The sequence below is a fragment of the Theropithecus gelada genome, chromosome 4 (genome assembly GCF_003255815.1).
Source record: "Theropithecus gelada isolate Dixy chromosome 4, Tgel_1.0, whole genome shotgun sequence".
Classification (NCBI taxonomy): domain Eukaryota; kingdom Metazoa; phylum Chordata; class Mammalia; order Primates; family Cercopithecidae; genus Theropithecus; species Theropithecus gelada.
The window spans coordinates 155,057,190-155,072,636 of record NC_037671.1 but is presented as its reverse complement, the minus strand read 5'-3'; the positions used below and the strand labels follow the sequence as shown (position 1 = coordinate 155,072,636).

Below are 15,447 nucleotides of genomic sequence, written 5' to 3'. Positions count from 1 at the left end.
TTATGCTCTTAGCATAGAACACAATGGCCAGCACTTACTATGCACACAATAAATGTCAGATGACTTAATAAGTATATTTGGATAGATCTCCCAGAAGACACTGAGCTAAATATTCATTAACAAGCATCATTAGTTATATGTTATTATTGTCTTATATTCAATTATGCATGAAAAGTTCTGAATGGAGGTTAGTTTGAGAATTGGGAGACTCACAAAATAAATAAGGAATTTCCACAAGTCAAGTAAAGTGTGATAAGACCAAGTGATATTAATAAAATCTTTATATAAAATGTGGACTTTCCAGAGATTTCTACTTAACCAGGGAGAAAAAAAAAGTATGTGAGGAAGATGATTATACTTGTGTATTTTTTATTTTTCAATATTTCAATTTTAGCATTTTGAATACAATTTAAAATTACTGTTAATATTTAGAGTACAAAGAACATATTATCCTTTTTTTTTCAAAGAAAAGGCTTAGTATTTTCATAAAAACACTGTTTTGTGTGATTTTCCTGAGTGCAGTGGCTCACACCTGTAATCCCAGCACTTTGTGAGGCCAAGGACAGGTGGATTGCTTGAGGTCAGGAGGTCAAGACGAGCCTGGCCAACATGGTGAAACCTCATCTTTACTAAAAATACAAAAATTAGCCAGGCATGGTGATGTGTGCCTGTAGTTCCAGCTACTTGGGAGGCTACTTGTGGAGTCCCAGCACAAGAATCGCTTGAACCCAGGAGGTAGAGGTTGCAGTGAGTCAAAATCACATCACTGCACTCCAGCCTGGGTGACAGAGTGAGACCCTGTCTCAAAAAATAATTAATTAATTAATTAAATGTGATAATTATTTAATGTGATAATAATTAAATGTGAAAATTAATTAATTAATTAACGTGATTTTTCTATCCTAGGTTAATTTTTTTCTTACAAGTAAAATATTCCATATGGTTAATTCAGTAACATTTGTCAAATGCATATAATGTGCAAGTCAATATGCTAGGCTCAGTTAAAGAACACAAGTTCCAAATAACAAAAACTCTATGGTGGACTTACTAAGCTCTATATATTCTTTTGAAATTGCTATTTATATTTAGTTACATTTATATATTTATTAAATCTATTTACATGTTATATTTATATTAAAACTCCTTTGTAGGTAGAAATACTGTATATGAAATGTCTTTAACCATATAGTGATACATGATATATCTTGACCATAACTACATATAGTCTCTAATGTGAGCGTTGTTTTTGCTCCCAATACCAATATCATCATTACAGTGAAGTAATACTTCACATTCTTCATCTCAACACTCATTTTTAATAAATGACCTCAAACATCATGCTCCAAAAGAGCAACATTCTCATGGCTTTCCAGTGCACTGAGTATAAAACCTACTCCAATGCCCCCTCCCCAAATATGTGAGGCTGGCTCCTTATTCTCTCACAGGTTCTAGTTCAAATGCCTCAAATGAGGGAGGTCTTCCTTGACCAGCTGATCTAAATGAGCCCATGCACTCTCTATGACATCAGATTCTTTACTTTCCTTACAGCACTTTTGACTGCCAGAAGTTGCCTTGCTCATTTATATGTTTCCTGTTTGTCTCCTCCATTTACAATGTAAGCTCCTCCATAACTTTTTGTTTTGGTCATTACTGGATCCCCAGCTGGCAGCACAAATATTTAATGAATCCTTTATTAATTAATAAACTTTCTCCTGAGCCAAGTTTACTTTTTAATGCATGTCATAAGAGCTTTTATGTGTCTTATAAGTAAACAAATGTATAAGGCATGAATTCCTACACAGTGTTCTGTGTTATTGTTGTGTAAGAAGCTCTGTCTCACATTTGACAAAATGAGTCACAAATATAATTTAACAGCACCTACTGAATGAATCTCCCTAAATTATCATTTGTTGAACAAATGAACAAAAATAGTTTTGTTCAAAATTATTGACTGAGATCCGTAAAGGAGAATAGAGTTATTACAATATAATAATATCCTTCAACTTTTAGAAGAAAACCAAAACTTTTTTTATTTTAGTTGTAAATTATTTTTGTAGGAATATAGTAGTTGTGGAAAAATTGAAACTGGCACTCAAAAACCACCTCAAATCGACTGCTACAGTAAGTTTAATAGTTCTCTTTACTCTCAATAAGTGTTTTTATACAATAAAATACCCCGCAGAGGTATGTGTAAGATCCAAATTCCTCTTCTGGAATAAGTCAAAGTTCATTGCCATAAAACTAGGTACTGTGATGTGGTTGAATTTTGTTTGGAAAGGAGAGTAAAACCAGAAGTTTCAAAATTCAGGAACTTTGTTTCTGGGCAATCAGTGACTAACATTACGGAAGTTTTCTAGGGGAAAAATCTCAAGCATTTTCATGGCTGGGTGAGGTGGCTCATGCCTATAATCCCAGCACTTTGGGAGGTTGAGGCAGGTGGATTGCCTGAGGTCAGGGGTTCGAGACGAGCCTGGCCAACATGGTGAAACTCCATCTCTACTAAAAATAACAACAACAACAACAAAATTAGCCTGGCGTGGTGGTGTACCCCTGTAATCCCAGCTACTCGGGAGGCCGAGGGAGGAAAATCGCTTGAACCTGGGAGGTGGAGATTGCAGTATGCTGAGATCATGCCACTGCACTCCAGCCTGACTGGTGACAGAGCGACACTTGGTCTGAAAATAAATAAATAAATTAATTAATTAATTAAATAAAATAAACAAACTCAGGCATTTCAGATTCCACCTCCCAGCAAAACTTGGTCTAAGGTCACCTGCTGAGGATATAGCCATGGACAAAACAGATACAGGCCTACTTTCACTTGGGTTACAGCCCCAGTGAAAAACGCAGTTAGAACACTCCACGACTACTAGGACCTAATATCCAAGGCTACAGAGGTGGGGCTGTCAGGGGTTTAGCTCTGCAAAAAGGGGCTCTCAACCTACATCAATCAACTTCTCTCATGGGCTGCCCCACAGTAGAGTCTGAAGAGTCCCCAAACAGGATGTGTATAACACTGGCTTTCAAAAAATCATTCACAAGCTACTTTTTTTCTGTCATGGGCCCCTATCTGCATGTTCAGAAACACTTATAAGTAAATTTTAAACAGTGAAATGAATCACAATATCTCACACAGTCTACATTCTAAAAGGGAGATTTGGGTAACAAAGGAACAAAATCAGCAGTTAGCATAAACTATTCCTTTTTTCAAAATGGTACCTTTTTAAAATTTAAAAATAAAAACAACCACCTAGTGAGAGCATGTGGAGGGTAGTTCCATGCACTGTCAGTCATAACTTCAGTTATTTGCAAATCAGTTTGGCATTAAGTATCAAGAGCCTGAAATTTTCATACCCTTTGACCCAGGAATTATCGTTCCATGAATCTTTTTTAAAGAAGTAATCTGATAAACATATATAAAATGGAATATAAATGCATTTATAACCCTTATGCACTAAAAAGAGAATCTGAAATTTGAAGAAAGAGTCATCAAAGTGCCATTTATAATACCAAATATTTGGAAATGGCCTAAAAGTCCAATTTTAAGGGACTAGTTAATAAATTACGATATGTCCACATAATCCAATATTATACTGACATTAATAAAGCTTGCCTAGAAGTTGGAAAATATTTAAGACATAAGATTAAGCAAACAGAGTAGGTTGTAATACGCTATTAAGCAATATGGAAAAAATCATTAAAAATAAGGAGAAAGAAAATGCCAGAATGTTACGAGTGCCTTTGGGTCACAGGATTTCAGGCAAATTTTCTCCCTGACTTTTTATACTTAATGTATTTCCCAAGGTTTTTATTGGGAGTGTGTATCGCCTTCATGATTAGAAAATATAACATCTCTTCAGAAATGCTAACTCCATTTTATGACAAATACTTGCACATGTATGTTCACTAAGTCGATCTGACTGACTTTGCCAAGGGAAACAAAATTTGTGTCTCTCCTATGCCAACCTCAGCTTAGAGACAGTACTGAGATTCTTTGGATTCATCCTGTATTTAAGCCCAAAGATGTTGACTCTCAAAAGGAAAATATTTTTTTTTCTCCCCAGCAGTTGCTAATCTATCAGCACCTCTGTGATTAGCTCACTATTTACAAGAAAGAGCCTACTCTTATTCAGCATTGCTTTCGTGTCATGAGCCTCTAATATTCCTTCCATATCTCTACCAGCTTTATTTCAAAGCATCGTAATCATTTGTTTACATATTATTCTATTGAGTTGTTCTAAAAGTTATATACATAGTTGTTTTACCTCTCCGAATAGGCTACAAGGTTCTCATAAATACTTCTATTTTTATACACTTTCTCATTCCCCTTCCTCTTGTCGTACATATATACACAGTTGATTGCACACACATCAGTCACACACCTAAGCAGATACAAATTTGACTTTGTATTTGTTGGGGAACGATATGATGTCACTCACATTCTACTAGTAACTCATTTTATTTAGAGCATCCTCAAGTACACAGCTTTATAACTACAGTGTGTTTCATGAACCTACTACATTCAGCATGTGCTAGCGAGTGTCCTCTCTCCCTCTCTATATGTATCTACTTCTTAATTTTTCATATTTCAGGGCAGAGTATCTGTATGTATAAAGGTAAATTCAGGCCATGGCAGCTGGCAGAGGTCCCTTCTCTTGAACTGAAATCAGTGACTTAAATTAAGCCTTCCAAACATCTGACTCGCTGACGTATCTACCCTGCATAATGATAGAGATCCTGTACTGAGGGGAAAAAAACCTACTAGATTATTAAGTTTTCTGCCAAAGCTGGATATAATCCTGCTGGACAATTCGCTTCAGACAGTCTGCTCTTATCTCACAGATGTCTAAAAGTTAGCTTACTGTCTTCCTTCACAACTATATGCCCCTGCTGATTTCCCTATTTCCATCTCTCAGACTTGATATTGACCTTGTCCTGCTAGCACCAGGATGACTCCCTGAAGATCCAGGAAGAGGTCTGGATTCCAACAGATCTGGGTTCCATGCCAGCTCTTTCACTTTCCAGTCTGGCTCCAGGAGCCTAGGCCAGTCACTTAACCTTCTGAGTCTCCATTTCCTGGCTCAAGAAAAGTGGTGGTGGAGGGGAGGCATAATATTTACCCTTCTGGAACTTATAATGAAGATTTAGTGAGATTACGTATCTAAGGCACATGGCCTTACAAATGTTAGCTCCTTTCCCTGACAGTGCCTGACAACTAATAAAATCCTGTCTCCCTCTGAGGAGCTGCCCATTCCATATTCTTATCGACTTACACCAGGAAGGATATTTAAAGCCATGGCAGATGGTAGAGTTCCTGTTCTCAGGTCAACAATCAAACCCCAGTTGTTCTATTGATCTGCCCATCTGTTCAACTTCCTGATAATTCTCCCATTCCCTTTCCTTGCTATACCCCAAACCCTAAACCCAGAATCAATGCATGTGATATTCTTTCCTTTCCAAGAATTTCTTACCTTGACATTCTTGTCCAGGTAGGCTCTGAACATGAATGCCATGTGCTTTCACCCTAATAACTTCTGTTCTGTGCCTTCTATTTGACCTGGAATTCTGGTACTCTCATTTCCTATCAGAAGGGCCAACCTTTAGCTGGTCCTTCAGTGTGGCCTGATACAGTGAATTTGACCTTGAGGCTGAGAGGTAGTTTTGCATAGTGGTTAAAGCAAGGCTTTGATGTCCAACTGCCAGGATTTGATTTCCAGCTGTACTGTCCAATGGCCTCATAACCTTCAGTAAGTTATTTACCTCCCTGACTTTGAGTTTTCTCTCATTGGAGGGCTATTGTGAGATTTCTATACCATTAATATAATAACTTTAAAGTATGTAACGTGAACCTACCATACTAAGTAGATCCTCGGTAAATGTCAGTTCTATGCATGCCCCTAGCACTCATGGTGACTATAGGCCTCCTGTCTACACAATCCATTTGCTATTAACCTATCTACCATGCACAGCCATTTCACCTACTGGCCCAGGCTGACTTCCTAGTCTACATCCTCCTGGTCTATTTCATTGCATAAATGCTTCTGTCAACACAGATTCTCCTTCACCCTGCGATATAACCTCACAAGAACTTCATAATATTGCTCACAAATTCTTGCTGACAATACTCTAATTGGAAACCTATCATCTTATGCCTCCTAAATGATAATCCTAATCTGTGCCTGCCACTCCCCTCTGCCCATTTCCAACAACCCAATGAATTTGCATAAACAATAGTCCTGTGTTAATCACTTCAGCTCCCTGTTCAAATTTTCACTGGCTCTACAATGGCCAAAGTAGGGGGTCTCCAATCTCATCATCACTAGATGGGCAGGGCTTTTGGAAACAAAATCTCTGGGCTGGAAATAAGACACAGGTATATTTGCTAGAAGTACATAGATATGAATAAATGGTGGCTTCCCATTCAATAGTATTCTGGAAACAATCCTCCTTTTAATAAAGTTTAAATATGAGGGCATTATTTCATAACTGGGCTATACCTTGCTTGGGAGAAAGGTCCCACTTTTGGGATATGCATAGTCTTGGCATCTGAGATGCTTCCATGTGCAAACTCCAGATCATTGTGCAGAGGGCTGTCCCAAAAAACGAAGGAATTATTCCCAATAATAGACACATTGTTTTTGATTGGCAGCATTATTTTTGGGGGAGAACCACACCTCTATGTAATCTTGACAGAACTGCCTATCATAGTGCCCAACCAGCCTTCTCCTCCTCATCCCAGCACCAGAACCACATATACACAGGGTTGGGCACACGATTTAGTCCAATGCAATCAGAGTAGCACTCTCTGCTAGACGCAGAGACCAATTCAATTACCACTGATCAGGGCCAATCAGAGACCTTCAAGGAGATTTATAAAAATGGGACCTGGAAGAGAAAGGACCTCTTTTTCTCATAGATGAAAAGCCCAGGAATGTGGGTTTAGAACTACCCACAGTCATCTTTCTCCATACTCAGAAAAAGAGTGCCTCAGACTATAGCTGACCCAGAGAGAAGCAAGGACTTTCTGGTCACATGAGCCAATAAGTCCTTTCTTGCTTTACCTAGTTAAATATTCACACATGCAAGCAAATGAATCCTGAGTAACTCCCTTCTACATGAACACAGAGTGGGGTAGTGAACAGAGTGGGGTGGTAAGCGGGGACTTGTCCCCGCTTGGTGTACTTCATGCTCAGGGCAGAGTGATTAGGGCTCTATAGGAAGGAATGTACAGACGCTCATCTTACAGCTTGCTAGATTTCTATGCCTCCTGTGTAATTTCACCTCTGGTGACAAAGTTTCCAAAGCACAACTTGCAGAACACACCCGATCAGTTAGTGATACAGTGGCCCCAGAATCCTCGCCTTTATATGAAATACATAGATTTCCTTTTTCCAGCATCACTAAAAGCTCTTGGAAGAGTCCTATCAATTACTCTGTGGTAGTCAAACCCCCAGAATTCCTGCTGGGAAAGAGGGGACCTTAGGGGAGGAGCGGGCACAGAACAAGAGCAGTCAGATTAAACATCAATAATCAGAATTCAAGGCATTTCAGGAAGTCTTGAGCTTATAATTGGAGACTTCTGTGTTCCAGAATGTAACCTAAATTCTTACTCAGAAATTCAACTTCACTTAAAATCTGACCCTAACCTTACGTCTCTCCCCTGTGTACTCAGGGTTTCCAAAGTGAGCTTTAGCTTCTCCTATCTCTACAAATCCTGCAGAAAGGCAGTGGCGCATCCTGGTGCAGATGTGCTTTGCAGTAGTAGTCCCGGCTTCATCACCTTTCTGCTCTAATTACTTCTGAGGGTTGTCATGAAAATCAATCGCCATCATTTGTGAAAATTCATGGAAAACCACCCAGTACTAACTGAAAGTTGGTATTTTTATTATTTTATTATGTATTTTCAATTCACATAATCAATGTTAGGCCAGATGTCCCAGGCCAGACATCTTTTACTTCTCTTTGCCATTTCCCATTCAATACAACTAGCAAGACCCTCCAGCCTGGCTTCGTTTGACCAAAACCCTACAAACCACCCTCCTACACACACACACACTGATTTCTGTCTCTCTTTAATTCTGCCAGAATTCGCCTTGCAGCATTTTTAAAAGAGAACATAAAGATCGCCAGTCCAAAGCCCTCATTCTGCAGATAAGGGCACCAAGAACCAAAAAGGCAGAGGAACTCACCCACGTACCCACAGCCACCTAATCAGTGATTCAGTCAAGATGACAACTCCCCATCCAGGTCCCTTTGCAACACACTATACTGCTTCCCAGTCTGCACTGGTCCCCTGCTGCTCTCAGACCACCTCAGCTGCCAAGTGATCTGTGGTATATTTATCAGTCCCCTCTCCATCAGCCTATAAGCCCATAGAAAAGGCCTGGAGGGGTAGCTAGGATGACACCACAACAAGCACTCACTGATGTTTTCTGAGGTTTTGAGCACATATCAGATCTCAGCAGACAAAACATAGTGTAAGTCCAGGAACAAGTGGATCTGCTTGATAAAACCGTAAATCAGATATACATTCCTTAAGAACATGAGGTCCATCTCATTGCGGGTTTAGTTTTCTGTCGCTACACAAGTTATTTTTCCTCTTTTAAATTCTACCCTCTATTTGATAAGTAATGTGTATGACTACAAGAGCTTATTTTTTATCCTCTACTAATTTTGCTTAAGAAATGTAAAAGGTGACATTTGCTTTTATCTTTGTTCTTATCTATCTTTCTAAGCTAAATATGAATTTCTTTCCTTTATGCTAAGAGTCATCATGAGAAGTAGAGTATTTAACCAATCAGTTCAGATCTGCTCCCTCTATATGTCAGTAGTTATCCTTTTCTGTCCAATGAGCTATTGTCAAAATTCTGAAGCTACACAAGTCCAAATATAGCAATCTAACTCTTGGAGTATTCAAAAGCTTCACAAAAAATTCCACTAAGTTAAAATAACAAGTACAGCCATCCCTCTTTACAATAATCTTTCCTGAAGAATCCCTTCTGATTATGCGTGTCTTTAGACACTATACACATTGACCTAGACCTGCCTCAAAGGCAACAGGTGAATCCTTTCTATGCTAACTGGCTGGAAATTACATACAGGGACTTCCCACACAACTCTACTGAAGGCTTTCCCAGCCTAGAGACAAAGCTAATTATAACCAGGGTTACAAATTATAGCTAAATTATCTCATAATTATGAGCTATCTAGTAGGACTTGATTAAAAATCATTCTCAGTGTGTATGTTTTACAGTTAAAAAATCACAACGTTAAATTGTCAAAGCATTTAACTACAGTTTCCAGTTAATGGAAGCATTATTTTCTGTTTAGAAGGACTTCTATTCTTCACTTGAGGTGTTTAAAAAGAATGAAACTACAACCACATGCTTCTGTGTAGGTAAACAGTGGGAAAATAAAGTAAGGTTTTAAAAGTTTCAAAATTAAGTCTACTTTTCACAAAATGATAATGTTTTCTAGTATCAGTAGCCAAATAACAAACTGAAGGTCTTTTTGTAAGTGTTTCCACGATTCAAGAAATGACAAAGTAAATAGCTTTCACAACCTCTGGTAATATTTATGCATACAGCCCTATAGAAAATGTGCCTCTGAACTTGGTTTGATTGCAAAACCAAGAATTCAATATTCTTTCTCACAAACAAGAATAATTATCGATTCTTGAAATGTTTTCTATGCAGTTGTCCATAACTACTTCTGAAGGTATTCAGAAGAGACAAGGCAAGAGACACTTTAGTCCAACATATTTAGTTTTTAAATACACCAGACTAAGGTGGACGGGGGCTGATTACAATTAGTCAATTACATGTATATGCTGCCTTTCTCTCTGACATTACCAATGCCTGATACTGAACAATGAATTGTTACATAAAAACACACACACACACACACAAACACACGCACACATTTCTCTAAATCAAACAGCAGTAAATACAGAGAGCTTGCGCCTACACAACATGAAGTGTTGGCTTGAACAATTTATAGCAAAAGAATGGTTAATGAAGCAAATCTTAGAAGCCTTCAGTCCTTTCTCTTACAGACAAGACTACAGGGAGAAGAGTAGTGCTGAATTTTGCAAATAATTGCTTTGCCTCTCCATTTTGCCCGTATAGATTCTGCCGCATCCAAATACTGCTTTAGGAAACCCTGACCATACTTTGCTCAATCACAAATTAACGCTGTGGACATTACAGAGAATGCTGACTCTCAGGAACCGAGACAAAGGAGGGTGTTGCTTGGAGAAACCCAGCCAGGCCCTCCAGTACTCCGGGTTCTTAGAGGCTGCCCCGCACAGCTTCTCTCGCGCTCCGGGCACTGGGGAGTCCCGACCCGGTGGCGGACTTGGTTTGTTTCCCAAACTTTAGGAGAGACAGCGTTTACCTAACTCTGGAGGCTGCAGCGGAGAGGAGGGCAGGGGGCTGAAGAAGTGCCCGGTTTCAGCTGCGGTGGCCGCCCACCCACCTCCCCACTTGCGGCAGCACCCTTTCCTTCCCCTCACCTGTCCTGAGCACCGGGCCCTGGGGGTCGGGTCGCCTCTCCCGGTTCGCAGTCCTGGTCTCACTCCAGGAGCTGTCGGGACGTCGGGCGCCTCTGGAGGCGGACGAAGAAGGCGGCGGGGTCGGGGGCGTCAGCGGGAATCTCGGCCGCCGTGGGCAGCCGCGGTCTCCCTCCCCATCCCAGGGCTCGGGCGGCCACCGCGGACGGATGAGTCAGGCGAGGGGGCGGGCGGCAAGGGGTGCAAGCGGGCGGAGGGTGGGGGCGCCCCTATGCCCGCTCTGGGGGGGCACCGGCGGCCTCTGGGCATGGGACGCGCTGCTGCCAGTGCTCACAGAGGGCCTCCGCCATCCGGGCGCAGAGTGCAGGCGCGCCTGCCCTCGGAGGGCACCAGGCGCAGCGAGCCGGGCAGGGGAGAGGGAGTCGCCGCTCAGGCGGCGCCGCCACCGTGTCCAAGAAAGACAAAAGGGACCGGGGATGGGAAGGGAAAAGTTTTCTGCTAGGCTCCAGATGGATCCCAGCCCCAAACCTCACACCACAAAGCCCCGAAGAGGCGGGTTGGGGGCGGGGGCCGGGGCGGGCTTCCAGGGGCGTCGCTGTGCGCCTGCGACCCCGTACGGTGCCAATCTTGCCGCCGCCCCAAAACCTGTGGGAAACCCCAGTCCTGCCACCCCCTCCTGGAGGACGCAGACAGGATCCGCTCCTCCCTCCGCAGGAGCCCGGGCCGGCCGATCCGCGCCCCGGCCACAAAGTTGCACTTCGAGAGCCCGAATCACCCGCAGACAAAACCCATCTTTGGGAACAAAGTACCCGCTTCCAGGCGCTCTTCCCGGGCTGTAAGGCCGGCGTGCGGAAACGGACACACCCACCCGCGGGGCCCGCCTCTCGCTACCGCGGGACTACGGGTTCCAGAGCCGCGGACCCGGCTCCCCCAGTTCTCCGGAGCGACTGGGGAGCTCCAGCCGACTCGGGGTGTTCCCGGAGCAGGCGCCGCAGGACCCTGGCTCCACGCCCCTCGAACGCTTTCTGCTCAGATGCAGCCCGGCGGGCCGGGGTCCCCCTGGCGGGCTGCGCGGGCGCTGCGCGAGCAAAGTCAAACCTGGCCGGAACAGACGCGGCCGAGGCCCGCTCCGTCCACGCGTCCCGCCGGCCCAGAAAGGGACTCCGGAGAACGGCTTGGGGGGCGAGAACCATGGGCGGGGGGAATGGAACACAGTGGGAACTGAAGCACGGAGGGCTTCGATGAGCAGTGCAGATGTTCAACTCCAAACATCAAAGCCAGAGGAGGTTCAGGTTACTCCTCCCTGACCCCAAACATCCAGTGAGTGGAGACTGTGTCCTGTTCATAGAGTGAAATGTGTCGTCTCTAATTCGGCAGAGACAGTGTTGACTGTATATATGCAGGCCAATTCCGTAAGTAAAGTTTCATGTAAAACTAATTACCGGATATTCCAACCACCCACCAGGCCTGTGTAGAGAAGGCCAGCCGCATGCGCAGGGGATGTGCTTTGCTTGTGTCCCCTGGATGTGTTTTAAGTGACAGAAGGCAAGTATGATATTCTGGTGCAGTGTATTTGTTTATTTCAGCGTGTGATCTGTTTATCTCATTTTCAGGAAAAGTTTGCTTCTGGGGGGTATAAAATGTGTGTTTGGGGGGTGGGGGAGATCCATGCAAATATTTCCACGTTAGAAAAATATCTTTAAAATCAGATATGGCAATGAGAAGAGACTGTAGAAAAGGATTTCCCGTGGTATTACCTTCTTGCCTTGACTAGAAGAATTTAGAGATAGGGCTCTTTTAGTGGAAATGTCACAATCAAAATGTTTTATAAAGAGAATGAAAAGAAAACTAAAGGAGTTGGGGTGGGGGAAGGATGAGTCACCTTTATAAACCATCTGTAGTTTTATTTTTACCCCACCTGCATCTTGTATTCTAGCCCACAGTCACTTGCTCAGTTCGCTTAGGTTTTCTTAAATGCGTTTGTCAAGCACCATATCAAAGGAGTGTGCTTCCATTGGGCCTTCCTCCTAGTTGCCTCTACATTTTATAAAGAAATACACTGAAGCTACATTGTCTATAAAGCTCCTGAGAGGGAACACCCTCCTGGTTCCTCTCACTAGCTAAGGAGTGAGTAATAGGAATGGGCTCATAGCCCATAGATCATTTGAGATGACATCCTCTCTAAGACCCATGGTGAAACGTTTAAAATGGTCACCTAGCCATTTTAAGCATTGAGTGACTGAGCCGTCCTCAAAAAGAGACTGATGAGAACCATGAAAAAAGGAATAAGCACATTCTTAGGACCACAGATATTGATGCCTCCTCATTTATGAACTATGAACTCAGATTTTAGTGATTTACCAAAAAAGAAGAAAGATGGACTAAGTGAGATCACCAAAAGGGAATTATTTAGATTTGTTTTTAAAATAATTACTGTTAGTCTCACAAAAGACAGGTAAAATGGCCTGTAAATAGAGGATTATTTGCAATTCAGTACTCCGAGCAACTCTCAACATATTAGTTATAAATTTTCCCTGACATTGAGTGCTCAAGGGAATCTCAGGTAAATTATTTATCTTTACTAATGGTCAATATCTTTCCATGTGAAAGTGAATATACCATGCCGGTAATGGATTTTTAATTTAGCTGCACATCTGCTTTGGAAATAATGGATAGAAGTCAACTATTTTCTACTTCTCGCCATCAAGTAGCACTGCACTTCACACATAATATTTTTTGCTGTGTCTATATGAGATGTGTAAATTTCCACTAGAACAAGCCAACCTTATAAGAGTGCATAGTAGAAAGAGAGTAATCCATCTGTCCTGTAATCCAAGCTCAACCACCTACTAACAGAGGGACTTTGTACCTCATTTCTCCCATCCCTTTAGTAGGAACAAAGTGTTGTGTTTCAAAGTGAAACACTTTGTGAAACAAAGTGTTTCAAAGTGTTGTGAAAATTGAATGAAATGATGTGTATAATATTCTTCTTACACATCACATAGATCCTCAGTACATATGTAATTGAACATATATACACTCACATCAAACTTGTTTTAATGCAGTTAACATCATAAAAAAAGACTCTTCCTCTGGAATCAAGAATTAACTTGAAAAAAATGTCAAAATATGAAGATCAACATTTTCACTCTTGGTATACTATTATGAAAGTCTAATGGATGGCAATTAATATATAATGAATTAATTTTGGAAACATATATTGAAATGAAAAAGAATGAGTATTCTCAAGAGGTCACGTAACAAGGCTAAGGGAAGGGCTATTAGAAAATTTGCGTGGGATTATACTCATTTTCTCTTGCCGTAAATGTAGCCTATAGCATTTTTAGACCTGAGAAGGGGTCCTTAAACAGAAAATAAAAATGTCTTCAATGGGAAAAAATAGAATTGCTTGCTAGATTTTTATCTGAATGGCTTTGTTCTTGATGTGAAATAGATTGATAGTCTTAAAACCCCTGTAGTATTTATGCTGGCAGTGATAGTCGCTTTTTCAAAGTAGAGGGTAAAGTCAATAAAGAAAATGAACTTTCTGACTTTATTCTTGAAATAAGGAAATAGGGGGAGGAATATAGGATAAAGAAAAAGATAGAGGAAATATATTTAACAATAAAATTTTAAGGTCATTTTTATTTCACTGTGATTTTGAAGAGCACTTTGTCATACTTTTATTTCTGCTTTCTCGTTATGTACAATTGACAAATAGGTCAGTGTATTTCACAGCAGAAAGATGTTGTTAATTTCTCTTCTGTTCATTAAATGTGCAAGTAACAGTGCTAACCCCTCTCAAATTGATGTTTTATAGTGTTGAGGCTGGTACGACTACTTAAATATTTATAAATTCTGTATTAGATACAGAATCATCTATATTAGATAATTAGATACCTCCTTGTTAGATAATAAACCTGATTAGATTCTTTTTGCCTGAGGGGCACTGGCAGCGTACCATTTAGAAATGTGAGATGAGCCACACTCTCTCCCTTCCAAAGCCCAGTTCTTTCCTCTGAGCAGATTTGTGCCTATTGAAGGGAATAATCTCCAAGTAGCTTACAGAAATTCAAAAATCACTTTTAAAGATTTTGACTGTGTTTGTTGCAAGAGTCTACCCACAGAAGATAATAGAGATTTGACTGAAATGAGAGAAGATGGTAGTGGTGGCCCACCTGTTCCACTGTCCATGGTACTGAACCAGTCATTCTTTCATTGGTGCTTGACTACTCAAAAGCATAGTCCGAGACTCAGCAATATTTGCATCACAGGGAAACTGTTAGAACAGCAAGATCTCAGGCGCTTGCCCAAACCTATTAAATCATACTCTGCAACTCAACAACATACTCAAGTGATCTGTCTGCATGTTAATATTTGAAAAGCACTGCACAAGGGTACGGTTCACATGTCCTCTGACTTCCCTGGTGCTCTGCTTATATCAGCCTTCACTTCACTGCCTTCCAGAAGTGTAGCCCAAATGCTGCCTTTTCAGCTGTATTTCATTTGGTGATGGCGGTATGGTGTTACACAGAGAGCATAGCCTTTGACTCGAACAGCTGGGTTAAAATATTAACTTTTACTGATTATTCTGGGTTTCATTGCCCTCATCCATAAAGTGCCAATAATTTTAATATGTCCATATAACACTGATTTAAGTGTTCACTGATTATAAAATTATAATTGTAAAACATTTAGCTCGGCATGTAGCAGATGTTCAACAAATCTCTCAGGCACCGTGTGAGTGATTCAGCCCAAGAAAGGGTGCCTCTCAGCATAACATTCTCAGGCATGGTGAAAATTTATTGTAAAATAATGTAATTCTCCAATTTCTGCTCAATCAAAACAGTACAATCTCATTAAATTAGTTGACAAAAGAAAAATTTAAAATTCACTAAATCATCTTTTTTTTTTTTTTTTTTTTTTTTTTTTTTTTT

General features: G+C 41.0%; 1 protein-coding gene across 4 annotated transcripts in view; it reads right to left on the bottom strand.

Moving 5' to 3' along the window:
- The window catches only part of TMEM200A (transmembrane protein 200A), an 84,760-nt gene extending 73,452 nt beyond the window's left edge, over window positions 1-11,308 (bottom strand). For 2 of the 4 annotated variants that reach the window (XM_025384533.1, XM_025384532.1), the window contains exon 1: window positions 10,514-10,792. The gene's annotated coding sequence lies outside the window, so the exon portion shown is untranslated. Of the gene's footprint in view, window positions 1-10,513 lie in introns of all 4 variants that reach the window. The other 2 variants (XM_025384528.1, XM_025384530.1) reach the window with 2 other exon arrangements.
- Between the last annotated feature and the right edge of the window lie 4,139 nt (window positions 11,309-15,447).